The sequence below is a fragment of the Tachyglossus aculeatus genome, chromosome 3 (assembly GCF_015852505.1).
Source record: "Tachyglossus aculeatus isolate mTacAcu1 chromosome 3, mTacAcu1.pri, whole genome shotgun sequence".
In the NCBI taxonomy this organism is placed as follows: Eukaryota; Metazoa; Chordata; class Mammalia; order Monotremata; family Tachyglossidae; genus Tachyglossus; species Tachyglossus aculeatus.
In genome coordinates, this window is record NC_052068.1 from 55,421,262 (window position 1) to 55,448,942 (window position 27,681).

Consider the following 27,681-nt stretch of genomic DNA (forward strand, 5'->3'; position numbering starts at 1 on the left):
GACTGTGAGCCCCACGTGGGACAAGCTGATCACCCTGTATCTCCCCCAGCGCTTAGCACAGAGTAAGTGCTTAATAGATACCCTAAAGTCCGCGGCCCTGCCTTAGACAATGGCAGGGTGGCACGTGGGTGCGGGTCCCCAGGGGCCCGAGCGGTCAATCAATCAATCGTATTTATTGAGCGCTTACTGTGTGCAGAGCACTGTACTAAGCGCTCGGTCATCGGCCAATCGATAGGTCGTGGGTTAATCGATGGGTCGTGGGTTAATCACGACCCATCAGAGAAAAAGCAGCGTGGCTCGGTGGAAAGAGCCCGGGCTTTGGTGTCAGAGGTCATGGGTTCAAATCCCGGCTCCGCCAACTAATAATAATAATAATGATGGCGTTTGTTAAGCACTTACTACTAATAATAATAATGGAATTTGTTAAGCGCTTACTATGTGCAAACACTGTTCTAAGCGCTGGGGGGAATACAAGGTGATCAGGTTGTCCCGTGTGGGGCTCACAGTCTTAATCCCCATTTTACAGATGAGGTAACTGAGGCACAGAGAATAATAATAATGATAGTATTTATTAAGTGCTTACTATGTGCAAAGCACTGTTCTAAGCACTGGAGGTGCTGATCACACCTGATCACAAGGTGATCAGGTTGTCCCGCGTGGGGCTCACAGTCATCGTCCCCATTTTTACAGATGAGGTAATTGAGGCCCAGAGAAGTAAAGTGACTTGCCCAAGGTCACACAGCGGACGTGGCAGAGTCGGGATTCGAACCCACGACCTCTGACTCCAAAGCCCAGGCTCTTTCCACTGAGCCACGCTGCTTCTCTATGTGCAAAGCACTGTTCTAAGCGCTGGGGGGATACAAGGTGATCAGGTTGTCCCACGGGGGGCTCACAGGCTTAATCCCCATTTTCCAGATGAGGTAACTGAGGCTCAGAGAAGTGAAGTGGCTTGCCCGAGGTCACACAGCGGACATGTGGTGGAGCCGGGATTCGAACCCATGATCTCTGACTCCAAAACCCAGGCTCTTTCCACTGAACCACACTGCTTCTCGGCCACACTGCCAGCTGTGTGACTTTGGGCAAGTCACTTCACTTCTCTGGGCCTCGGTTCCCTCATCTGGAAAATGGGGATGAAGACTGTGAGCCCCCCGTGGGACAACCTGATCCCCTTGCAACCTCTCCAGCGTTTAGAACAGTGCTTTGCACATAGTAAGCGCTTAATAAATGCCATTATCATCATCATTATTAAGAATATTATTATTATATAATAATAATTATATAATTATCTATAATATAATATAATATAAAATAACACAACATAGCATAATATAGCATATCATAATATAAAATATAATATAATATAATATAATATAACATAATATAATATAATATAATATGATATATAGTATAATAATATAACATGATATAATGTAATATAATATGTTATATTATGTTATATTATATTTTATTATGTCGTATTATATTATGTCATATTATATTGAATTATTTTATATTATAATATATTATATTATGTTAATTATATTATATTATATTATATTATATTATATTATATTATATTATATTATAGTGTCATATTATATTATATTTAGATTGTGAGCCCACTGTTGGGTAGGGACTGTCTCTCTATGTTGCCAACTTGTACTTCCCAAGCGCTTAGTACAGTGCTCTGCACAAAGTAAGCGCTCAATAAATACGATTGATTGATATTCTATTGCATTATATCATATCATATTATGCATATTCTATATCAATATGAGATGTAATATACTATATTATATCGTATAATACATAATCTGTTATATCATATAATATTATATATCATATCACATAATATTATATATTGTATAGTCATAATTATAATTGTGAATATTGTATTATATTGTAAGCATTATATATTATAATATTATAATGATATTATTATTAATGCTAATAATCGATGGGTCGTCGACCGTCTGCGCGTCCCGCGGGGGAAGCGGCTCTTCCTCGCCGCCCTCTAGCGCCACCTAGGCCTCAGAAGGGGGAAATGGCAACCGCCGGGGGAAATGGGAGGGGGGAGAAAAGAAAAGAAAAAACCCAATAAAATAAAGAAAAAAGAAAGAAAGAAAGAAAAAAGAACACACAAAAAGGGGAAAAAGAACAAGAAAAAACCACAAGAAAAAAGAAAAAAATTACACAAGAAAAAAACCCAAGAAAATAAAGAAAAAAAACAAGAAAAAAGAACACAAGAAAAAAAGGAAAAATACAAGAAGAAACCACAAGAAAAAAGAAAAAGACAAGAAAACAAGATTAAAAAAAAAACAAAAAGAAAAAAAGAAAAAAAGCACGAGAAAAAAAAAACCAAAGGAAAAAACCCAAGAAAATAAAGGAAAAAAAAAAAACAAGAAAAAAGGAACACAAGAAAAAAAGGAAAAATACAAGAAAAGGCCACAAGAAAAAGGAAAAAAAGAAAAAAACAAGAAAACAAGGAAAGAAACAAAAAGAAAGAGAAAAAAGCACAAGGGGAAAAAAGAAACAAAAACATAAGGAAAAAAACACAAGAAAAAAACCCAAGAAAATAAAGAAAAAAGAACAAGAAAAAAGAAAAAAAAGAAAAAAGGAAAAAAACAAGAAAAAACACAAGAAAAAAGAAAAAGACAAGAAAACAAGAAAAAAAGAGAAAAAAACACAAGAAAAAAGCAAAAAAGAAAAAAAAACAAGAAAACAAGGAAAAAAAAACAAAAAGAAAAAAAGAACAACCCCCCCAACCCCCCCCCCAAATCACCCTTAGGAGGGCGCGCCGGAATGATCTTCCTTCATTCAATCGTATTTATTGAGCGCTTACTGTGTGCGGAGCACTGTAATAAGCGCTTGAGAGAGTACGAATAGGCAACATATAGAGACGGTCCCTACCCACAACGGGTTCATTTATTGAGCGCTTACTGTGTGCTGAGCACTGTACTAAGCGCTTGGGAGAGTACGAATCGGCAACAGATAGAGACGGTCTCTACCCACAACGGAATCATTTACTGAGCGCTTACTGTGTGCCGAGCACTGTACTAAGTGCCAACATAAGGGGATCTTCCCCTCCCAGGATGGGCCGTCTCCCTCAGATCTTCCTGGGAAAAACCAAACTCGGAAAAGCAGTCGTTAGTTCACAAGGGCCAGACGTTTCTTCATTCATTCCTTCAATCGTATTTATTGAGCAATTACTGTGTGCAGAGCACTGTACTAAGCGCTTGGGAAGTCCAATTCTGCAACATCTACAGTCGGGCTCTACCCCAAAGTGGGCTCACAGTCTAGAAGGGGGAGAAAGACAACAATACAGCGTCTCTTTCCAGGAGGACGGTGCCCAGAGGAAGGAAAGCGTGGTTCATTCATTCAGTCGTATTTATTGAGCGCCTACTGAGTGCAGAGCACTGTACTAAGCGTTTGGGAAGTTGTACATATTTGCTATTCTACTTATTTTATTACTATGTTTTGTTGTCTGTCTCCCCCTTCTAGACTGTGAGCCCGCTTTTGCATAGGGGCCGTCTCTAGATGTTGCCAACTTGGACTTCCCAAGCGCTTAGTACACTGCTCTGCACACAGTAAGCACTCAATAAATACTATAAAAAATAAATAAATAAAATAAATAAATACGATTGAATGAATGAATGAATAAATGAACAGATAAAGACGGTCCCTACCCAACAATGGGCTCATTTACTGAGTGCTTACTATGTGCAGAGCACTGTACTAAGTGCAACATAAGGGGATCTTCCTCCCCAACCACCCCTCCCAAGTTGGGCCGTCTTCCAGAATCCTTTCTGGGAAAAACCAAACTCGGAAAAGCAGTCGTTAGTTCCCAAGGGCCAGACGTTTAGTACAGCGTCCCTTTCCAGGAGAACGGTGCCCAGAGGAAGTGAGCCCACTGTTGGGTAGGGACTGTCTCTATATGTTGCCAACTTGTACTTCCCAAGCGCTTAGTACAGTGCTCTGCACACAGTAAGCACTCAATAAATATGATTGAATGAATGATTGAATATCAATCGTACTCAATCGTATTTCTTGAGTGCTTACTGTGTGCAGAGCACTGTACTAAGCGCAACATAAGGAGTTCTTTCTTCCCCTCCACCCCCATCTCAGGATGGGCCATCTCCTGCAAACCTTTCTGGGAAAAACCAAACGTGAGCCCACTGTTGGGTAGGGACCGTCTCTATATGTTGCCAACTTGGACTTCCCAAGCGCTTAGTACAGTGCTCTGCACACAGCAAGCGCCCAAGAAATACGATTAAATGAAAGGGCCAGACGTTTAGTACAGCGGCCCTTTCCAGGAGGATGACGGTGCCCAGAGGAAGGAAATCGTACGCAATAGTATTTATCGAGCACTTACTGCGTGCAGTTGAAATCGTACTCAGTCGTATTTATTGAGCACTTACTGTGTGCAGAGCACTGTATTAAGCGCTTGGGAGGTACAAGCTGGCAACACATAGAGACAATCCCTACCCAACAATGGGCTCACAGTCTAGAAGGGGGAGACAGACAACAAAACAAAACATGTGGACAGGTGTCAAGTGGTCACAACAAATAGAATTAAAGCCAAATTCATTCATTCAATCGTATTTATTGAGCGCTTACTGTGTGCAGAGCACTGTACTAAGCGCTTGGGAAGTACAAGTTGGCAACATATAGAGACAATCCCTACCCAACAACAGGCTCACAGTCTAGAAGGGGGAGACAGAGAACAAAACAAAACATGTGGACGGGTGTCAAGTCGTCAGAACAAATAGAATTAAAGCTAAATTCATTCATTCATTCATTCAATCGTATTTATTGAGCACTTACTGTGTGCAGAGCACTGTACTAAGCGCTTGGGAAGTACAAGTTGGCAACATATAGAGACCATCCCTACCCAACAACGGGCTCGCAGTCTAGAAGGGGGAGACAGACAACAAAACAAAACGTGGACAGGTGTCAAGTCGTCAGAACAAATAGAATTAAAGCTAAATTCATTCATTCATTCAATCGTATTTATTGAGCGCTTACTGTGTGCAGAGCACCGTACTAAGCGCTTGGGAAGTACAAGTTGGCAACATATAGAGACCATCCCTACCCAACACGGGCTGACAGTCTAGAAGGGGGAGACAGACAACAAAACAAAACATGGAGACAGGTGTCACCTCGCCTGGCCTTCCTCTCCCCGTCGCCCCCGGCCCAGGCGGCCAATAGGGAGCCCACCTACCCGTCCACCCCATAGTCAACCAATCAATCAATCAATCAATCGTATTTATTGAGCGCTTACTATGTGCAGAGCACTGTACTAAGCGCTTGGGAAGCACAAATTGGCAACATATAGAGACAGTCCCTACCCAACTAGTCCATCCTCAGGAAAATCCCCAGGCCCAGTTGAGGCTCCTTAGGCTGCTCGGTGGGCAGCCAGTTCCCTCAGAAAATAATAATAATAATAATAATAATAATAATAATAATAATAATGGCATTTATTAAGCGCTTACTACGTGCAAAGCACTGTTCTAAGCGCTGGGGAGTTTAGAAGGTGATCAGGTTGTCCCACGTGGGGCTCACAGTCAATCAATCAATCAATCGATCGTATTTATTGAGCGCTTACTGTGTGCAGAGCACTGTACTAAGCGCTTGGGAAGTCCAAGTTGGCAACATATAGAGACGGTCCCTACCCAACAGTGGGCTCACAGTCTAGAAGGGGGAGACAGACAGAGAACAAAACAAAACCTATTAAGAAAATTAAATAAATAGAATAGATATGTACAAGTAAAATAAATAAATAGAGTAATAAATATGTACAAACATATCTACAGGTGCTGTGGGGAAGGGAAGGAGGTAAGACGGGGGGGATGGCAGTCTTAATCCCCATTTTACAGATGAGGCAACTGAGGTTCAGAGAAGTGAAGTGACAGGCCCAAAGTCACACAGCTGACAAGTGGCGGAGCCGGGATTTGAACCCATGACCTCTGACTCTAAAGGCCGGGCTATTTCCACTGAGCCACTGTATGGCTCACGAGAAGCAGCGTGGCGCAGTGGAAAGAGCCCGGGCTTTGGAGTCAGAGGTCATGGGTTCAAATCCGGGCTCCGCCACTTGTCAGCTGTGTGACTCTGGGCAAGTCACTTCACTTCTCTGGGCCTCAGTTCCCTCATCTGTAACATGGGGATGAATAATAATAGTAATAATAATAATAATAATGGCATTTATTAAGCACTTACTATGTGCAAAGCACTGTTCTAAGCACTGGGGTGGTTACAAGGTGATGAGGTTGTCCCACGGGGGGCTCACAGTCTTCATCCCCATTTTGCAGATGAGGGAACTGAGGCACAGAGAAGTTAAGCGACTTGCCCAAAGTCACACAGCTGACAATTGGTGGAGCTGGGATTTGAACCCATGACCTGTGAGCCCCCTGTGGGACAACCTGATCACCTTGTACCCTCCCCAGCGTTTAGAGCAGTGCTTTGCACATAGTAAATGCTTAATAAATGCCATTATTATTATTATTATTATGAGAGGAAAGAGGGTGAGGGCCGCCATCCTGCCCGCCTCAGGCCTACTTCATGGCCGCCTCAGGACCCTGCTCTCTCTGAGGAAAACCAAGCGGGCCCCTCTCACTCTTCGACGGTTTGAAGCGGCGATCGAAGCACACTGGAGAAAAATAATAATAATAATAGCATTTATTAATGATTATTAATTAATTATTAATTAATTACTTATTAATGATTATTTATTTATTTATTTATTTATTAATGATGGCATTTATTAAGCGCTTACTACGTGCAAAGCACCGTTCTAAGCGCTGGGGACATTACAAGGTGATCAGGTTGTCCCATGGGGGGCTCACAGTCTTAATCCCCATTTTCCAGATGAGAGAACTGAGGCGCAGAGAAGTGAAGTGACTTGCCCAAAGTCACACAGCTGACAAGGTGGCGGAAGCAGCGTGGCTCAGTGGAAAGAGCCGGGGCTTTGGAGTCAGAGGTCATGGGTTCGAATTCCGGCTCCGCCAACTGTTGGCCGTGTGACTTTGGGCAAGTCACTTCACTTCCCTGGGCCTCGGTTACCTCATCTGGAAAGTGGGGATTAAAAATTGTAAGCCCCCCCCCCCCCCCCAATGGGGCAACCTGATCACCTTAATAATTAATCAATGATGGCATTCATTAAGCGCTTACTATGCGCAAAGCACCTTTCTAAGAGCTGGGGAGGTTACAAGGTGATCAGGTTGTCCCCTGTGAAGCTCACAGTCTTAATCCCCATTTTACAGATGAGGTCACTGAGGCCCAGAGAATAATAATGATGGCATTTATTAAGCGCTTACTATGGGCAAAGCACTGTTCTAAGCGCTGGGGAGGTATAAGGTGATCAGGTTGTCCCACGGGGGGCTCACAGTCTTAATCCCCGTTCTACAGATGAGGTCACTGAGGCCCAGAGAAGTGAAGTGACTTGCCCAAAATCACACAGCTGACAATGGGCAGAGCCGGGACTTGAACACATGACCTCTGGCTCCCAAGGCCGTGCTCTTTCCACTGAGCCACACTGCTTGTAATAATAATAATAATAATAATAATAATAACAATAATAATGGCATTTATTCAGGGCTTACTATGTGCAAAGCACCTTTCTAAGCGCTGGGGAGGTTACAAGGTGATCAGGTTGTCCCACAGGGTACTCACAGCCTTCATCCCCCTTTTACAGATGAGGTCACTGAGGCCCAGAGAAGTGAAGTGACTTGCCCAAAGTCACACAGCTGACAAGTGGCAGAGCCGGGATTTGACCTCTGGCTCTCAAGGCCGTGCTCTTTCCACTGAGCCACGCTGCTTGTAACCTCCCCAGCGCTTAGAACAGTGCTATGCACATAGTAAGTGCTTATTAAATGCCATCATCACCTTGTAAACCTCCCCAGCACTTTGAACGGTGCTTTGCACATAGTAAGTGCTTAACAAATGCCATTATTATTATTATTATTATTATTATTATTATTATTATCATCGAGGCTCCGCTCTGTACCCTCCCCACAGCGGGGGTTCAAATCCCGACTCCGCCAATTGTCAGCTGGGTGACTTTGGGCAAGTCACTTCACTTCTCTGTGCCTCAGTTACCTCATCTGTAAAATGGGGATGAAGACTGTGAGCCCCACATGGGGCAACTCGATCACCTTTTATCAAGAACAGTGCTTTGCACGTAGTGAGTGCTTAATAAATGCCATTATTATTATTATTATTACTATTATTATTATTGTATATATATATATATATATATATACACCTGTATATATATATATACCTGTACATATATACAGGTATATATATACACCTGTATATATGTATATATGTTTGTACATATTTATTAGTCTATTTATTTATTTATTTATTTATTTATTTATTTATTTATTTATTTATTTATTTTACTTGTACATATCTATTCTATTTATTTTATTTTGTTAGTATGTTTGGTTTTGTTCTCTGTCTCCCCCTTTTAGACTGTGAGCCCACTGTTGGGTAGGGACCGTCTCTATATGTTGCCAACTTGTACTTCCCAAGCGCTTAGTACAGTGCTCTGCACACAGTAAGCGCTCAATAAATACGATTGATGATTGATTGATTGATTGATTATTGTTAATAAGGCTCTGCTCCGTCCCCTCCCCACAGCGGGGGCCTCAGGAGGAGGAGGAAGACGGGGGCAACCTGTGGTAGTGTCGTAGCCGCCTCCTCTCCGGCTCGGTCTGTGGTGGAGGGCGGGAGGAGAGAGAGAGAGAAAGAGCCTGGGCTTTAGAGTCAGAGGTCGTGGGTTCAAATCCCGACTCCGCCAATTGTCAGCTGGGTGACTTTGGGCAAGTCACTTCCCTGTGCGTCAGTTACCTCATCTGTAAAATGGGGATGAAGACTGTGAGCCCCACATGGGGCAACCCGATCACCTTGTATGAAGAAGAGTGCTTTGCACGTAGTGAGTGCTTAATAAATGTTATTATTATTAATAATAATAATAATAATAAGGCTCCGCTCCGTCCCCTCCCCTCAGCGGGGCCGACGACGAGGGGAACAGGAAGGAGCTGGAGTCCGAGCCGGTGTGGAGGAGGAGGAGGAGGAGGAGCCGCCGCCTCAGGAGGAGGAAGATGGGGGCAACCTGTGCTGGTGGCGGTGTCGTAGCCGCCTCCTCTCCGGCTCGGTGTGTGCTGAAGGGCGGGTGGAGGAGGAGAGAGGGAAACAGCCTGGGCTTTGGAGTCAGAGGTCGTGGGTTCAAATTCCGGCTCCGCCAATTGTCAGCTGGGTGACTGTGGGCAAGTCACTTCCCTGTGCCTCAGTTACCTCATCTGTAAAATGGGGATGAAGACTATGAGCCCCACATGGGGCAACCCGATCACCTTGTATCAAGAAGAGTGCTTTGCACGTAGTGAGTGCTTAATAAATGCCATTATCATTATTATTATTATTACCATTATTGTTATTATTGTTAATAAGGCTCTGCTCCGTCCCCTCCCCACAGCGGGGGCCTCAGGAGGAGGAGGAGGAAGACGGGGGCAACCTGTGGTAGTGTCGTAGCCCCCTCCTCTCCGGCTCGGTCTGTGGTGGAGGGCGGGAGGAGGAGAGAAAGAGCCTGGGCTTTAGAGAGAGAGGTCGTGGGTTCAAATCCCGACTCCGCCAATGTCAGCTGGGTGACTTTGGGCAAGCCACTTCCCTGTGCCCCTAAAATGGGGATTAAGACTATGAACCCCACATGGGGCAACTCGATCACCTTGTATCAAGAAGAGTGCTTTGCACGTAGTGAGTGCTTAATAAATGCCATTATTATTATTATTATTATTATTACTATTATTATTATTATTGTTAATAAGGCTCTGCTCCGTCCCCTCCCCACAGCGGGGGCCTCAGGAGGAGGAGGAGGAAGACGGGGGCAACCTGTGGTAGTGTCGTAGCCGCCTCCTCTCCGGCTCGGTCTGTGGTGGAGGGCGGGAGGAGGAGAGAAAGAGCCTGGGCTTTAGAGAGAGAGGTCGTGGGTTCAAATCCCGACTCCGCCAATGTCAGCTGGGTGACTTTGGGCAAGTCACTTCCCTGTGCCCCTAAAATGGGGATTAAGACTATGAACCCCACATGGGGCAACTCGATCACCTTGTATCAAGAAGAGTGCTTTGCACGTAGTGAGTGCTTAATAAATGCCATTATCATTATTATTACTATTATTATTATTGTTAATAAGGCTTCGCTCGGTCCCCTCCCCTCAGCGGGGCCGACGACGAGGGGAACAGGAAGGAGCCGGACTCCGAGCCGGTGAGGAGGAGGAGGAGGAGGAGGAGCCGCCGCCTCAGGAGGAGGAAGACGGGGGCAACCTGGGCTGGTGGTGATGTCGTAGCCGCCTCCTCTCCGGCTCGGTGTGTGCTGGAGGGCGGGAGGAGGAGACAGAGAGAGAGAGAAAAAGAGCCTGGGCATTAGAGTCAGAAGTCGTGGGTTCAAATTCTGCCTCCGCCAATTGTCAGCTGGGTGACTTTGGGCAAGTCGCTTCACTTTTCTGGGCCTCAGTTCCCTCATCTGTAAAATGGGGATGAAGACTGGGAGCCCCACATGGGGCAACCCGATCACCTTGTATGAAGAAGAGTGCTTTGCACGTAGTGAGTGTTTAATAAATGCCATTATTATTATTACTATTATTATTAATAAGGCTCCGCTCCGTCCCCTCCCCTCAGCGGGGCCGACGACGATGGGAACAGGAAGGAGCCGGAGTCCGAGCCGGTGTGGAGGAGGAGGAGCAGCCGCCGCCTCAGGAGGAGGAAGATGGGGGGCAACCTGTGCTGGTGGTGATGTCGTAGCCGCCTCCTCTCCGGCTCGGTGTGTGCTGGAGGGCGGGAGGAGGAGAGAGAGAAAGAGCTTGGGCTTTAGAGTCTGAGGTCGTGGGTTCAAATCCCGGCTCCGCCAATGGTCAGCTGGGTGACTTTGGGCAAGTCACTTCCCTGTGCCTCAGTTCCCTCATCTGTAAAATGGGGATGAAGATTGTGAGCCCCACATGGGGCAAACCGCTCACCTTGTATCAAGAACAGTGCTTTGCACATAGTGAGTGCTTAATAATCGATCAATCGTATTTATTGAGCGCTTACTGTGTGCAGAGCACTGTACTGAGCGCTTGGGCAGTACAAGTTGGCAACATATAGAGACGGTCCCTACCCAACAGTGGGCTCACAGTCTAGAAGGGGCATTAATAAATTCCATTATTACTGTTATTACTATTACTTATTATTATTATTATTATTATTATTATTATTAAGGCTCCGCTCGGTCCCCTCCCCTCAGCGGGGCCGACGACGAGGGGAACAGGAAGGAGCCGGAGTCCGAGCCGGTGTGGAGGAGGAGGAAGACGGGGGCAACTCGGGCTGGTGGTGGTGATGTCGTAGCCGCCTCCTCGGTGTGTGCTGGACGGCGGGAGGAGGAGGAGAGAGAGAGCCTGGGCTCTGGAGTCAGAGGTCGTGGGTTCAAATCCCGCCTCCGCCGATGGTCAGCTGGGTGACTTTGGGCAAGTCACTTCCCTGGGCCTCAGTTCCCTCATCTGTAAAATGGGGATGAAGACTGTGAGCCCCACACCCGATCACCTTGTATGAAGAAGAGTGCTTTGCACGTAGTGAGTGTTCAATAAATGCCATTGTTATTATTATTATTATCGAGGCTCCGCTCGGTCCCCTCCCCTCAGCGGGGCCGACGACGAGGGGAACAGGAAGGAGCCGGAGTCGGAGCCGGTGTGGAGGAGGAGGAAGACGGGGGCAACCCGGGCTGGTGGTGGTGGTGGTGATGTCGTAGCCGCCTCCTCGGTGTGTGGTGGAGGGCGGCAGGACGAGGAGAGAGAGAAAAAGAGCCCGGGCTTTGGAGTCAGAGGTCGTGGGTTCAAATCCCGGCTCCGCCACTGTTCAGCTGGGTGACTTTGGGCAAGTCACTTCCCTGTGCCTCAGTTCCCTCATCTGTAAAATGGGGATGAAGACTGTGAGCCCCACACGGGGCAACCCGATCACCTTGTATCAAGAAGAGTGCTTTGCACGTAGTGAGTGTTTAATAAATGCCATTATTATTATTGTTATTATTATCATTATCGAGGCTCCGCTCTGTCCCCTCCCCTCAGCGGGGCCGACGACGAGGGGAACAGGAAGGAGCTGGAGTCGGAGCCGGTGTGGAGGAGGAGGAGGAGCCGCCGCCTCAGGAGGAGGAAGATGGGGGGCAACCTGTGCTGGTGGCGGCGGTGGTGATGTCGTAGCCGCCTCCTCGGTTTATGGTGGAGGGCGGTAGGAGGAGCAGAGAGAGAGAGAGTCTGGGCTCTGGAGTCAGAGGTCGTGGGTTCAAATCCCGGCTCCGCCAATGGTCAGCTGGGTGACTTTGGGCAAGTCACTTCCCTGGGCCTCAGTTCCCTCATCTGTAAAATGGGGATGAAGACTGTGAGCCCCACACCCGATCACCTTGTATGAAGAAGAGTGCTTTGCACGTAGTGAGTGCTTAATAAATGCCATTATTATTATTACTATTATTATTGTTAATAAGGCTCTGGCCCGTCCCCTCCCCTCAGCGGGGCCGACGACGAGGGGAACAGGAAGGAGCCGGAGTCCGAGCCGCCGCCTCAGGAGGAGGAAGACGGGGGCAACCCGGGCTGGTGGTGATGTCGTAGCCGCCTCCCCGGTGTGTGGTGGAGGGCGGGAGGACGGCGAGGAGGAGGAGGAGGAGGAGTAGTAGTAAGGGGCGGAAGTGGAGCGGGCGAGAGGGGGAGGCTGTCGGGGTTTGGCGCCGGCGGAGGGAGTCATTCCTGCAGCTGCACTTCCGGTCGGCATTTTGTTCCGAGAGGGAGCGACCGACCGAGCGAGAGAGGAGGGAGGGAGGGAGGGAGGGAGGCCGACCGACCCCCCCCAGCAACCGATACACACAGCTCTCTCTCCCCCCCCCCCCCGGCAGACCCGCACATAGAGGCCTTGCCCCCCTCCCTCCCTGCCTCCGTCCCTCCCGCCCGGTCCCCGCGGTGGGGACGAGGCCGAGCGTTCTCCCGGCGGCCGGCGATGCCCCGTCGGTAGCTGGGGGCCCGGCGGCTCCCCGGCGTGGGGAGGGCTTTCTATGAGGAAGACGGAGGCGGCGGCGGCGGCGGCGGCCGCCCTGTCGCTGGGCCCGCTCGGCGGGGCCCCCCGCGGTCACGGCGCTGAGGAGACGACGGAACAGCCGCCGCCCGGCCCGGATTAGGAGTCCCCCGCCTGCGCCGCCACATTGGCCTCCTTCCCCCTCGGCCTCTCCGTCCTCTCTCTTTCCCGACCCCCACCCCCCCGGCCCGGATCGGATTCCACATTGGCCCAGGTAAACGTCGCCCCCTTTTTTCCTTTTTGGGTCGGGAAGGAGCTTTTCCCTTTCCCTTCCTGGAGGGGCGGTTGGGGCGGCGGGAAGCGCAGGCCCCGGCGGAGAGTGCAGGCCGCGGGCCGGCGCCGCCTACTTGAGCCCGGGGATCGGGACCGGCTCCCTGACAGGCCTCACCGCCGCCCCCCCCCCCCACCAACTTCTACTCCCTAAGCGCTTAGTACAGTCCCCTGCACTTAGTAAGCGCTCACTAAATCGGATTGATCGCCCGCCCCGACAACTTTCCCGGGGAAACAAACAACCCCCCCCCCCCCCGTGACCCTCTGAAGGAACTAGTTTCAGTTCACGCATTCACTCATCCATCCTATTTACTGAGCGCTTACTGTGCGCAGAGCACTGTACTAAGCGCTTGGGAAGTCCAAGTTGGCGACACATACAGTCCCTACCCAACAGTGGGCTCACAGTCTCCCGACGACATTCATTCACTCGGATTTGCTGAGCGCCCCCGGCGTGCGGGGCACTGTACTAAGCGCTTGGGAAGTCCAAGGCGTTCGTTCAGTCGGATTTACTGAGCGCTTACTACGGTGGGCGGAGCACTGTAGTAGTCCCAGTCGTTCATTCAATCGGATTTATTGAGTCCGATTTAGACCGTGAGCCCACTGTTGGGTAGGGACTGTCTCTATATGTTGCCAATTTGTACTTCCCAAGCGCTTAGTACAGTGCGCTGCACATAGTAAGCGCTCAGTAAATACGATTGATGATTTATTGAGCGCTTACTGTGCGCGGAGCACTGTACTAGTCCCAGTCGTTCATTCAATCGGATTTATTGAGCGCTTACTATGCGCGGATAATTGTACTAGTCCCAGTCGTTCATTCAATCGGATTTATTGAGCGCTTACTATGCGCGGATAATTGTACTAGGCCAAGTCGTTCATTCAATCGGATTTATTGAGCGCTTACTGTGCGCGGAGCACTGTACTAGGCCAAGTCGTTCATTCAATCGGATTTATTGAGCGCTTACTGTGCGCGGAGCACTGTACTAGTCCAAGTCGTTCATTCAGTCGGATTTATTGAGCGCTTACTGTGCGCGGAGCGCTGTGCTAGGCCAAGTCGTTCTTTCACTTGGATTTATTGAGCGCTTACTGTGCGCGGAGCACTGTACTAGGCCAAGTCGTTCATTCAATCGGATTTATTGAGCGCTTACTGTGCGCGGAGCACTGTACTAGGCCAAGTCGTTCATTCAATCGGATTTATTGAGCGCTTACTGTGCGCGGAGCACTGTAGTAGTCCAAGTCATTCATTCAATCGTATTTATTGAGCGCTTACTGTGCGCGGAGCACTGTACTAGGCCAAGTCATTCATTCAGTCGGATTTATTGAGCGCTTACTGTGCGCGGAACACTGTAGTAGTCCAAGTCATTCATTCAATCGGATTTATTGAGCGCTTACTGTGTGCGGAGCACTGTAGTAGTCCAAGTCATCCATTCAGTCGTATTTATTGAGCGCTTACTGTGTGCGGAGCACTGTACTAGTCCAGGTCATTCATTTAGTCGGATTTACTGAGCGCTTACTGTGCGCGGAACGCTGTAGTAGTCCAAGTCGTTCATTCAATCGGATTTATTGAGCGCTTACTGTGCGCGGAACACTGTAGTAGTCCAAGGCGTTCATTCAATCGTATTGAGCGCTTACTGTGTGCGGAGCACTGTACTAGGCCAAGTCGTTCATTCAATCGTATTTATTGAGCGCTTACTGTGTGCGGAGCACTGTACTAGGCCAAGTCGTTCATTCAATCAGATTTTATTACTCTATTAAATATTACTATTACTCTATTACTTTATTAAATATTACTCTATTTATTTTACTTGCCCATATCCTATTTATTTTATTTTGTTAATATGTTTTGTTTGGTTCTCTGTCTCCCCCTTCTAGACTGTGAGCCCACTGTTGGGTCGGGACCGTCTCTGTTGCCGACTTGGACTTCCCGAGCGCTTAGTACAGTGCTCTGCACACAGTAAGCGCTCAGTAAATACGATTGATTGATTGATTGAGCGCTTACTGTGTGCGGAGCACTGTACTAGTCCAAGTCATTCATTCAGTCGGATTTATTGAGCGCCTACGGTGGGCGGAGCACTGCACTAAGCGCTTGGGAAGTCCAAGTCATTCATTCAGTCGGATTTACTGAGCGCTTACTGTGTGCGGAGCACTGTACTAAGCGCTTGGGAAGTTCAAGTCATTCATTCAATCGGATTTATTGAGCGCTTACTGTGTGCGGAGCGCTGTACTAAGCGCTTGGGAAGTTCAAGTCATTCATTCAATCGGATTTATTGAGCGCTTACTGTGTGCGGAGCACTGTACTAGTCCAAGTCATTCATTCATTCAGTCGGATTTATTGAGCGCTTACGGTGCACTAAGCGCTTGGGAAGTCCAAGTCATTCATTCAAGCGGATTTATTGAGCGTTTACGGTGTGCGGAGCACTGTACTAAGCGCTTGGGAAGGCCAAGTCGGCAACATAGACGGCCCCTACGCAACAGCAGGCTCACAGTCTAGAAGGGGGAGACGGACAAAACATTAACAAAATAAAATAGAATAATAATAATAATAATAATGATGGCATTAGGCGCTTACTATGTGCAAGGCACTGTTCTAAGCGCTTGGGAGGTCACAAGGGGATCAGGTTGTCCCACGGGGAGCTCACAGTTTTAATCCCCATTTTACAGATGAGGTAACTGGCACCGAGAATAATAATGGTATTTGTTAAGCGCTTACTATGTGCAAAGCACTATTCTAAGCGCTGGGGAGGTAACAAGGTGTTCAGGTTGTCTCACGGGGGGCTCACAGTTTTAATCCCCATTTTACAGATGAGGTAACTGAGACACAGAGAAGTTAAGTGATAATAATAATGATGGTATTTGTTAAGCGCTTACTATGTGCAAAGCACTGTGCTAAGTGCTGGGGAGGTAACAAGGTGATCAGGTTGTCCCACGGGGTGGCTCGCAGTTTTAATCCCCATTTTACAGATGACGTCACTGAGGCCCAGAGAAGTTAAGTGACTTGCCCAAAGTCACACAGCTGGCAGTTGGCGGAGCTGGGATTTGAACCCATGACCTCTGACTGCAAAGCCCGGGCTCTTTCCACTGAACACAAGTAAAATAAATAAATAAATAGAGTAATAGAGCGAGACCTATATAAAAACCCAGAAACCCCCCAGGTGGGGACCCCTCTTTTTTTTTTTTTATCATCGCCCCTGGTGTGACTCTCCCTTTTTATTTCATTTTTGGGCTAAAAAACACACACACCGACTTGGGGACGTTGAAAAGTTAATCGGGGTCGGTTGGGAGCCCGCACGCACCGATTGTTTAAAACCGAGGTCGGGCCTTGAATAAAAAGAGGTTTTTATTTGGTTGGGGAAATAAAAGATTTTTATTTAATGCCCGGGGTGGACGACCCGAGGTGAGTTGTACCCGGTGAGCACTGTAGCCCAGGGAGGAAGGGGAAAGCGGAGTTGACAGGTAGAAGTCGTCGCGACGGATGCGGAGGTGGTGGAGAATGTGAGTTTTCCAAGGTTTCCCCAAATACCCCCCTTTTGGAGAGTTCGTTGCCTGTAGTAAAGGAGCAGGAAAAGAAGGATTTGGGTGGTGTTGATTTTTTTTTTTTAATTATCATTCTGGAGTAGGAGCGATCCTGAAGTTCAGGTAAAGGGCCTCTTTAGGGAAGGAGGAAATGAAGTTGTGTGACGATCCCTGGGAGGTAAGGAATGTAGAAGGTGCCATCCTTTCATGTCAGGGCGGATCATTATGAGGTCCCAGGATTGTCACTGGCTGATGGTGCCCATGATGTTTGACTGAGTAATGAGAGAGGTGTCATTTTAATAGGTCAAATGTATCTGTAAATGGCTTGTGATGAGTATCAGTCTCTTTTTTTTTTTTTCCCAGAGTTGATGTTGAAGGGTGTTACGTGTGTTAGTGTGAGGAGTTGGCCACCTGGATGAAGGGAAAACCCTGAAGGATCAGGGACTGAAATTCCAAGTACAAATGGCGTTAAAAAAAGTCAATAAAAAGGTTTACCTGGTGAAGGGTATTGCGTGTGTTAGTGTGAGGAGTTGGCCACCTGGATGAAGGGAAAACCCTGAAGGATCAGGGACTGAAATTCCAAGTACAAATGGCGTTAAAAAAAGTCAATAAAAAGGTTTACCTGGTGAAGGGTATTGCGTGTGTTAGTGTGAGGAGTTGGCCACCTGGATGAAGGGAAAACCCTGAAGGATCAGGGACTGAAATTCCAAGTACAAATGGCGTTAAAAAAAGTCAATAAAAAGGTTTACCTGGTGAAGGGTATTGCGTGTGTTAGTGTGAGGAGTTGGCCACCTGGATGAAGGGAAAACCCTGAAGGATCAGGGACTGAGATTCCAAGTACGAATGGCGTTTAAAAAAAAGTAAATAAAAAGAAGGTTTACCTGGTGAAGGGTATTACGTGTGTTAGTGTGAGGAGTTGGCCACCTGGATGAAGGGAAAACCCTGAAGGATCTGGGACTGAAATTCCAAGTACGAATGGCCGTTAAAAAAAGTCAATATAAAGGTTTACCTGGTGAAGGGTATTACCTGTGTTAGTGTGAGGAGTTGGCCACCTGGATGAAGGGAAAACCCTGAAGGATCAGGGACTGAGATTCCAAGTACGAATGGCGTTTAAAAAAAAAGTAAATAAAAAGAAGGTTTACCTGGTAAAGGGTATTAACGTGTGTGAGTGTGAGGAGTTGGCCACCTGGATGAAGGGAAAACCCTGAAGGATCAGGGACTGAAATTCCAAGTACGAATGGCGTTTAAAAAAAAGTAAATAAAAAGAAGGTTTACCTGGTGAAGGGTATTACATGTGTTAGTGTGAGGAGTTGGCCACCTGGATGAAGGGAAAACACTGAAGGATCAGGGACTGAAATTCCAAGTACGAATGGCGTTAATAAAAAGGTTCACCTGGTGAAGGGTATTACGTGTGTTAGTGTGAGGAGTTGGCCACCTGGATGAAGGGAAAACCCTGAAGGATCAGGGACTGAAATTCCAAGTACGAATGGCGTTAAAAAAAAAAAAGTAAATAAAAAGAAGGGTTACCTGGTGAAGGGTATTACGTGTGTTAGTGTGAGGAGTTGGTCACCTGGATGAAGGGAAAACCCTGAAGGATCAGGGACTGAAATTCCAAGTACGACTGGTGTTTAAAAAAAAAAAAAGTAAACAAAAAGAAGGTTTACCTGGTTTGGGCTCTTTGGAGAACTCGTCTCATATCCATCTGGTCAGGGAAGACTTCACGTGATGGGAGTGAAGCAACACGGTCCCAAGCCCCCTTCTTTTTCAGTTTGCTCAGAGGGTCGTCCGACCGGTGGAGATGGGGTCCCCGAAGAGTCAGCTCCGTTTCTGGTCGTTGTTGAGGGGTCTGGCCGGTTCAGGGGGGCCGGACCCTCTGGCCTGTAAAAGGTTCAGATCAGTGTCTAAAAAGGCCGAAGTTAATATAGCTGTCACGTCCCGGGCATGTTTTTAATGCTATAAATCCGTGTAGTAGTCAGTAGCGTGTCCGTGATTTGTATTGGTCGGGGAGCAGTTTGAATTTTAAAAAGCCCGAAGCTCCTGCTGAGCCCCAATCCCGGCCTCCTTCCCTCCCTTCCTCCCTCCCTCCCTCCCACTAATCTCCCATTCCTGTCTTTGTGCTGCCTGCTCCTGTTAGACACTGTTTGCCACAGGGCCTCGGGCCTACAGGAGAGGGGATGGGGGTGGGTTGTGGGGGGTGGGAAAACAGGGCATTTTACAGTCTCAGAAAATCGAGAAAAATGACCAGGATTTACCCCAGGAGCCACGCACGCTCCCCTAATGGGGCTTTACAGCCTGCTTTAATTGAAAAGTTGCTTTATTTATCTATTATTTTTTCAAGGTGGGGGGAGGGAGGGATTATGTGGGTCTACCAGGGGCCAAACACAGCTCAGTTTCCTGGGAGAGGAAGAAGAGCGGAGAACAAAACTAGTTGTACTGTACTTGGTTGAGTTTTCATCATCAAGAAGCGACACAGTCCTAGCGTTTGTTTTGTTGTTCGGTTCAAGGGAAGTCTCTGGTGGAGAGGGGTCGAGCAGCCTTGTGTTTTGGGTTGTGTTTTTGGCCGTTGTGTCGGATTTATTATTATTTTTTTTTCCGTGTCGGGGAGTCGGTCCGCTCTTGCCTAAATAAGGAAAAAGAAATATTTATTGGGAACGAAATTAGTAAGTAGAGCTGTTTGGTTCTCGTCAGGTCTTTTTATTTTCCCTGTCTGTAGGTTGTCTTTCTTGAAAGTAATAGTCGTCTGTTTCGAGTGGGAACTACAGTCCGTGCTGTGGTACATTATTTTTGGTGCCTTTCGTTGTAGAATGGTCTCTTATTTTTTTTTTTTTCTGAGGTAATGAAGTCTTTCAGCATATTTTGAGTTAAACGTGGTCTCTTTTTTTTCCTGAGGTAATGAAGTTTTTCAGCATATTTTGAGTTAAACATGATCTCATTTTTTTCCTGAGGTAATGAGGTTTTTCAGCATATTTTGAGTTAAACGCACCCTTTTCTTTTCAATCGGGGCGATTTAAGGCAATGGATAAAAATTTGGTTTCTAATAGCATTTCGGTATTTATGACCAAGAGCCAGTCAATAGCATTTCGGTATTTATGACCAAGAGCCGGTCAACTTAACTCCGTGTCGCTTCTTGACACCCGCTTCCGAGTAAAGACAGGTAAGGTTATGTGTTAAAAAGTTTTTGGAGTGTCCCAGAAAAAAGGAATTCACTTGAAGATATCACTAATGCATCTAAATTTGCCGGAGTGTGTTTCACCTGTTTAATTTTCAGAATCGCGGCCTATTTTACCCCTCCAGTTCAGAGTCAAGCAAGTCAATAAAATCAAAGGTAGTACCTTAGAGAAAAAGAAATGGGGTAGTGATGATGGAGGTGTGGATTAGGGAGGATTTGAATTTAAAGTGAAATGCATTATTATACTGTTTTGAGTCAAGTAGGATATGTATATGCTTGTGCTGTTGTATGATCTGTGAGAGTAATAGACCGTCATATTTTATTTGACACCCGTTTCCGAGTAAAGACAGGACCGATTATTTTATTATTTTATTTTTTTTAGTTAAAAATCTGTCCTGCATTTCAGGAAAATTTATATTGGAGATGTTCTTTGTAGAAATAGCCTGTTTTAGGCCTCAAATATTTCAGTAGTTTGCCAAATGATCATCCTTTAGTAATAGTTACGGTTATAACAGTTAAAAATGGAAATATCCCTTTGATTTCTGTTCTTTGATTAATTTATAACCACATGATAAAATCCCCTCCCTAGTAGTGCTATAAACAGGGATGCATTTTTAGCTCAGCGGTGATGGATTTTGAAATAACCAATGAAAGTATCTCTCTGATGATGTGTAGTTTAATCCGCCGTGGCTGACTTGTGCTTCCCAAGCGCTTAGTACAGTGCTCTCCACATAGTAAGCTCTCAATAAATATAATTGAATGAGTGAATGAATGATGTGAAAATAAGAATCTGTAATGGCTATTGTCTTTCCAACCACTGTAGTTAATAAGCAGAGTACAGTTCATAGTAGTGTGTGGTTTTAATGATTTATCTATGATGTAAGTTCAATTACTATACTCATGAACTGATTTGAAGATCTAGTGTTGATGAGAAGTATTCAGGAGACATCTCACTTCAAATACAGTGTTTGTCTTTTAAAAATCTCACTTGGAGGTAATCAGGATGATGACATTAAATGCTTTACTGTGCACTAAATGCTGGGGTAGATTCAGGGTTATCCGCTGGGACGCAGTCTCTGTCTCCCAGGGAAATCACAATCTATTTTGTCTCCACCTTACAGATGAGGAAACTGAGGCCCAGAGAGGTTAAGTGACTTGGCCAAGATCACTCAGCAGGTCAGTGAAAGAGCTAGGATATGAACTAGGGTCTGCTGACTCCCAGCCCCAAGCTCTCTCTACTAGACCATGGTGTCTCAATTATGAAAACTCTTGGGTTTTTTTATTTTTTTGTTTTTTTAGTATATAGGGAGCGTTCTACTTAAGGACAGATTGAAAGCAAACATACTAGCTTAGTTGTAGTTAAGGCTAGTTTTACTCTCCCATCTTATCATAATTTGAAGGGGGCAACATGAAACCCCCAGATTATTAGAGGTCAAGGAATAAGAGGAGAATTAAAATGTCATCCCAATAACCCACTTAAGTCTAGCATTGCGACACAGCTGTGTGGTAAACCATTTTTTTTTTAAATCTTTAAATATGACGGTCAGTATAGTTAACATTTCCCCCCAATTTTTAAATGGAAAAAAAGTATCTTGATGTCATTTTTAGACATTTTAAATGAGTGTAGCACCTTTTCCCAAGGTGCTACATGAGGTTCTATTATAACTCCATAAATGATGGAGGCAGCAGTATTTCCCAATTTCAAATCAGAATCTGGCCCAGGGAAGCCAAGTGACTCAGTGTAAATTAATGAGTCAGGGAGAAATTGTTGTCTGATTTTTCTACAGGATGTTGTTGAAAGAGAGGCCTAAAAGCTTAGGATAGGGAGCTGAGACTGACTCTGACTTTGTGGTACCATTGCTTAGGCTAGGGTCAGTTTGCCCATCTTTTAAGGCATTAATATTATTCATTCGATCGTATTTATTGAGCATTTACTGTGTGCAGAGCACTGTACTAAGCGCTTATGAAAACTAAAGATATTTAAATGCTCAAAGGTGAAAAATCTGGAGAATTGTGTGCTTTTAGTATTTTTCTTTTTTTAATTTCCATCCCTGGGCACAGAGTTTTACATTTTGATTTTTATTCATTCATTCATTCAATCGTATTTATTGAGCACTTACTGTGCGCAGAGCACTGTACTAAGCGCTTGGGAAGTACAAGTTGGCAACATCTATTCTTGGGGAAAGTTGAATGCATAAAACTAGGTCTTTTGACTTGATGTTTTGTGATTTTTTGGGGGGTGGGCAACTGTATAAGTCTTCCCAAATTCTTGGATAAATTTTTTTTGAGAAACCTCTAAAAACTGGAAAAACGTACCTGGTGCCATCCTAGACTTTTGAAAGTCAAACCTTAATGTAGGATTAATAAAGAGTTAGATCTGAATTTTAGTGCTTTTCCCCCAAGGTGTGGTTAATACAGCATTTTACATTCTATGCTCTTGACCTTTTGAAAAGTAGTAAATATATTAAGGAGTTAGTTAATGTAGGAATTTATCAATTGATGGCATTTTCTGCTGAATAAAAAAAATCAGAAAATAGATTTTATTTGGAGGTCGCTTATGCGGCAAACTAGGATTTCTTAAAAGGCAATTTTGGAATCAAGGTTGTTTAGTATGAAAAGATAATTTGCACAACAGGATGTTTTGTAAATAATTTTCATTCGTGTGTTTGGAAACTTATTTCCTCCCACCCCGAAATTCAAACTCTTGATTGCAGTATGCCATTGTTTTTACTAATTCAGCAGTTTTCTGAAAGGAGCAAATTATGATAGTTATTGGAAAAAAAACAAGACTTTTTTTGTAGGGGGAATTAAAAGCATACGTTTAACAAATACCACCATGTGCCTCTCCTGAAACTTACTTTGGTATGAAATGCTGCTTATAAAACATGGTCTTAAAAAGAGAGAATCCTTCCATTAGTAAAGGAAGGACTAAATCATTCAACTATTCTATTATATGTTATATATGTCAGTAACCATATTTAAGTGTTGCTTTCCAAAGTGGACAAGATTAACTCTGATGCCTATGTACATATGCACATTACCTGAGTGACTGTGTTTTTAGCAATTTAATACAAATTCCATTTGAAGTAATTTTTATTTATGAAACTTAATGTGTTGAGATCTAGAGCCCATAGTTGACTTTTGCATTTACAGAAGTCATATTCAAATTAACATTTTATCCATTCATTCCAAATCATTTAATTTAAGACAAAAATTGATGTCATATAATATTTTTTATAGGGAAATTATGTTGCTTTTTAACAATTGGCCAGGGAGGAGTAACCATGTTTATTAAATAATGATGTGCACCCCTAAAAGTATTTTGCGTCATACAGTTTTCCAAAGTCACGTTTGGAAAAAACTTACAACCTGAAAGAATGTAAAATTAAGAAAATTGGATTATTTTGCACTTCGACTATTGTAAAAGTCAGAGTGGTATATTAAAAATACCAGTTTATTTTGTGAGCAATTCAGAAATACTGATTTTTTTTTGTAAGAATGAACTCTGGATTTTTTTTTTTTTTTGCTTTTTTTTAGTAGCGTTAGTAATAGTTTCAGTCGGTGGTATTTATTGAACACTTACTGTGGGCTAAGCACTTGGGAGAGTTACAGTATAACAGCATAGGTATAGATGATCCCTGCCCAAAAGGAGCTTTACAGACTAGAGAAATCTTAAACTCTTACCTTGTTCAGATCCTGTGTAGTAAGGGCTGGAAAAGTACACTCAGGTAGACATTAGATAGGGACCTTGGTCTTCAACCAACACACAGTCTGAGAATCTCAGTGCTTGTAGAGATATAATGGACTTTAAGCAAATACTCTCTTTTACACAGTTTTTTGAGATTTTAAAAATATGGCTCTAAAAGGGACAAGCCACTCTATAAAATAGGTCTTGCTCTACAAGTTGTCTGCCTGGAATTTACAAAATAGAGAATTATGTCCTTGAACTTAGTCCTAGGAAGGGAATAAACAAATACAGTAGCTGGGAAATGCTTCTGTAAACGTTTGAACTTGAAAACCTTGGCAGTGTTTTTAACATTCCCTTAATGGTAGAGATTTTTTTTTTTAAACTATTCCTGGGAGTGTAAATCATCAATAGCAGTAATAGCATTTATCGCACTCTACTAGGCACTTGGAACATTACCACAGAAATAGAAGATGAGGGAAACAAAGAGACATAAGTTGCCAAATACACAATAAATAAGAGAGTAAGAGTACAGGTACAAATGGTAAGAACAAAAACAAGTCATTAAATACATGTGTGCTTAAAGTGACTGGCAGACATGGCCAGAAAGATGATTAGCTATTAATATAAGAAAATTATTTTTCTGTGACATTTTCAGTAAACCATTATGAAATAAAGTGTGCTTTCTCAATTATAATAAGATGACAGTTGTTGTTCTAGGTGAAAATTGTGGTTTGTATTTTCATAATCTTTTTTTTAACCCTTTCTTAAGTGAAAGGAAGATAATTTCATCACAACATAAGGGTGGCCAGAGGGACGTTGGGACTGCAGAATCCTTTTTTATTGAAATCAAAACGGGTGCATGTTTATTTAGTGACTTCAAGACCCTTGTGTGTGTGTGTGTGTGTGTGTGTGTGTGTGTATACACACACACACACACACATATGATCTATGGGAGATTTCATTCCCATCACAAAATATGGTCACAAGTACAGTTACGCAAGCCGTGCTTTTTGAAAGTCTTTAAAAGTCTCTTACTAGAGAAAGAGTATACTTCCCACCCTCAAATGCTCCTCCCCCTGTCTTTTTATAATATCTCTTCCTATTTTTACAGTGACTCAAGCAGAAGGGTGAATTACAAGGTCGTTGAATGTACAAATAATCTTGCCAAGAATTACTTGTATTGGTGAAACTTGCAACAGTTTGACATTACCTAAACTTTTGAGATATTAGTGAGCTTCAAATTGCTATTGCAAAAGCAGCAAAAAGTCATCATTGGTAAATCCTGCCCAAAAGCTTCAAGAGGAAGGAAAAAAATCCCTGAAAAAAATGCAAGGACTCAAAATATATTTTGTATAGCTAGAAGGCAACTTATCCTGTCTGAGATCAAGGAGGACTCATAGAAAAGTTATATTTCTACCCGAGTTAGGAATGACTATTTCAGATATTATTCGTAATGTCAGCTACTTGGGCATTGGGAGTAGATTTGTTTTTTTCCTTAAAGTAGCAGGAGTCGGTCTATTTCCTTGTCTCCCAAATTCCTTCCACAACAATGAACGGGAGCTCAGTCTTGTATGTAGACCATATAGTTGTTCACATTTGAAGGTACAATCTTGTGGAATGGTAAACTTTTTGTTGTGTTGGAGCGGGGAATGGTGGGAGTTTTTACTCCCCTCTTTCTTCACGGGGAAGTGCAAGATTGAAACTATGCCTTCCTATCTGCAGGCTTTGGCCTGGTGGGGTGCGTTTTATTTTTAAATATTTATTCACCGCTGCTGGTCTTTTTTATTTATGTATTTATACACATACTCAGGAATGTTAATGAGTTGAATATTTTAATGAGGCATATGCTGTAACCTACTGATAACAGCAGTGCTGGAAAAGTTATGCAAGTCATCGAGGGTCGACTTATTCTTAGGAGCCATTATTTGCGTTTCCATTCATGTATTTTTCACCTAAAGTTTGCTGTCTCCTCTGTATTGCTTCTGTCTCTTTATGTCTCCGTGTGTGTGTGTGAGTGTGTGTGTGTGAGAGAGAGAGAGAGAGAGAATGAACACACACACACACACACACACACACACACACACACACAAAATCTCTCCTGTGTAGCTACCCAGAGTTTCCAAAGGCCTGGAGTGAAATCCATCTTTATTTTACTCCAGTTTACTCTCCTGGATTCCTGAAGCTTTTATGGTGATGGGTAGTTCAGCAAAGTCATAATTTTATTTCAACGTGTGCTAATCCAAGTGGTGGATTTAAGTGTCACACCTCTTTTTATTTGCCTGAATCAGTGGATCACCCTGTGGATTTTCCAGCCCTGCTCATGTTGGTAGTGACTGGATTTCGAAAATGGCTAATAGGGAGCTTCATTTCACATCAGCCATATATAGGATATTAAAAAAGGTAGAAACTCTTGCTAAAAGGGTTAACGTTCCTTGTATCGTGAGATTTGGCAACTACTTTCATCACCGGACAGGTGGGGTACTGAAAGCTTGCTTTCCCATTCTTGAAATAAGGTGTGTGTTTCTGTTGCTCTGTGGCTCGTCAACAACGTATTTTTATTTTAGAATGTGCTAATTAAAATGGCAGTTCTAGGAGTGAAAGCTATTACGCTTACTATAGTGCTCTGCCCACAGTAAAATTGTGTTAGGTGAGTGACATACTAACTGAGGAGCCCGTACATGCCTGATTACTCAGGATACTATACAAAATAAGGTAAATACAGATCCCCTTTGCCCACTTGAAGCTTGAAATCCAAACAGACATCAAAAAGGACATTCAGGAAGAGGAATGTTTAGCTCCTAAAACCGTGTAAAATAAGCTCAGCAAAAAACCAAACATATGTTCAGTATGTTTTACTCTGAATGATGATTAGCTTATGGTCATCCCACTTCTTGGAGGAAGTGAAACTTCTAAATGACTGTTCTTAGTAAACAGGACAAGAAGGAAATTCAGTGTTTATGGAGCATGAAGTCAGGAATGGGATAACCAGGGAGAGGGAAAGGGGTAAATGTTGATGAGATGTGTGGAGTGGAGTGAGGCTATTTCAGAGTTGGTGGGTCTCTAATAAGGCAGAGTTCAAGGCATTGTAGGATAACGAGCTGGTTGTGGGCAGGGATTATGTATACCAACTCTGTTGTATTGTACTCTCCCAAGTGATGAGTAGTACAGCATTCTTCACGCAGTAAGTGCTCAATAAATGCCACTAATTGATTAATAACGAGGAGCGTAGTTTTGTTGTAGAAGGTGGCTCAGATAAATTTAGTGCAGGGAAAAGATGTTGGAAAGAGAGTTGGTGGGATGCTAATTCCCAATATTTGCAAATCTTTTTTTATGGTCTTTGTTAGGCGCTTACTATGTGCCAGGCGCTGTTTTAAGCGCTGGGGTAGATACAGGGTAATCAGGTTGGACACAGTGAATAGTGAGTAGAGCCTGGGCCTGAGAGTCAGAAGGTCATGGGTTCTAATCCCCGCTCTGCCACTTACCTGTTGTGTGACCTTGAGCAAGTCATTTCCCTTCCTCTGTGCCTCAGTTACCTCATCTGTAAAATGGGGATTGAGACTGTGAGCCCCATGTGGGACAGGGACTGTGTCTAACGTGATTACCTTGTGTGTACCCCGGCTCTTAGAACAGTGCCTGGCACTTAGTAAGCGCTTAACCAATACCATCATTATTAGTAGTAGTAGCAGTAATAGTAGTATTATAGCTCATATGAGGCTCTCGCAGTCTTAATCTCTATTTTACAAATGAGGCAACAGGCACAGAGAAGTTAAGTGACCTGCCCAAGTTCACACAGCAAAGTGACAGATCTCTCCCATTCTTTCTCTCCCCCAGCCCCCCATTAAATTAGAAATTCCTTGAGGGCAGGGAACGTTTGTCTTGTTACTGTTGTGCTTTCCCAAGAGCAGGAGTAGTAGAGGACTTGGCACTTTAGGTGTCCAAAAGTTCAGTTGATTGGAGTT

At 44.5% G+C, this 27,681-nt stretch overlaps 1 protein-coding gene across 2 annotated transcripts in view; it reads left to right on the plus strand.

Annotated features, from left to right (window-relative positions):
- Positions 1-13,114: 13,114 nt before the first annotated feature.
- NIPBL (NIPBL cohesin loading factor) overlaps positions 13,115-27,681 on the plus strand; it is a 346,458-nt gene continuing 331,891 nt past the window's right edge. The window contains exon 1 of one of the 2 annotated variants that reach the window (XM_038743872.1): positions 13,115-13,299. The gene's annotated coding sequence lies outside the window, so the exon portion shown is untranslated. The remainder of the gene's footprint in view (positions 13,300-27,681) is intronic. The other variant, XM_038743871.1, reaches the window with a different exon arrangement.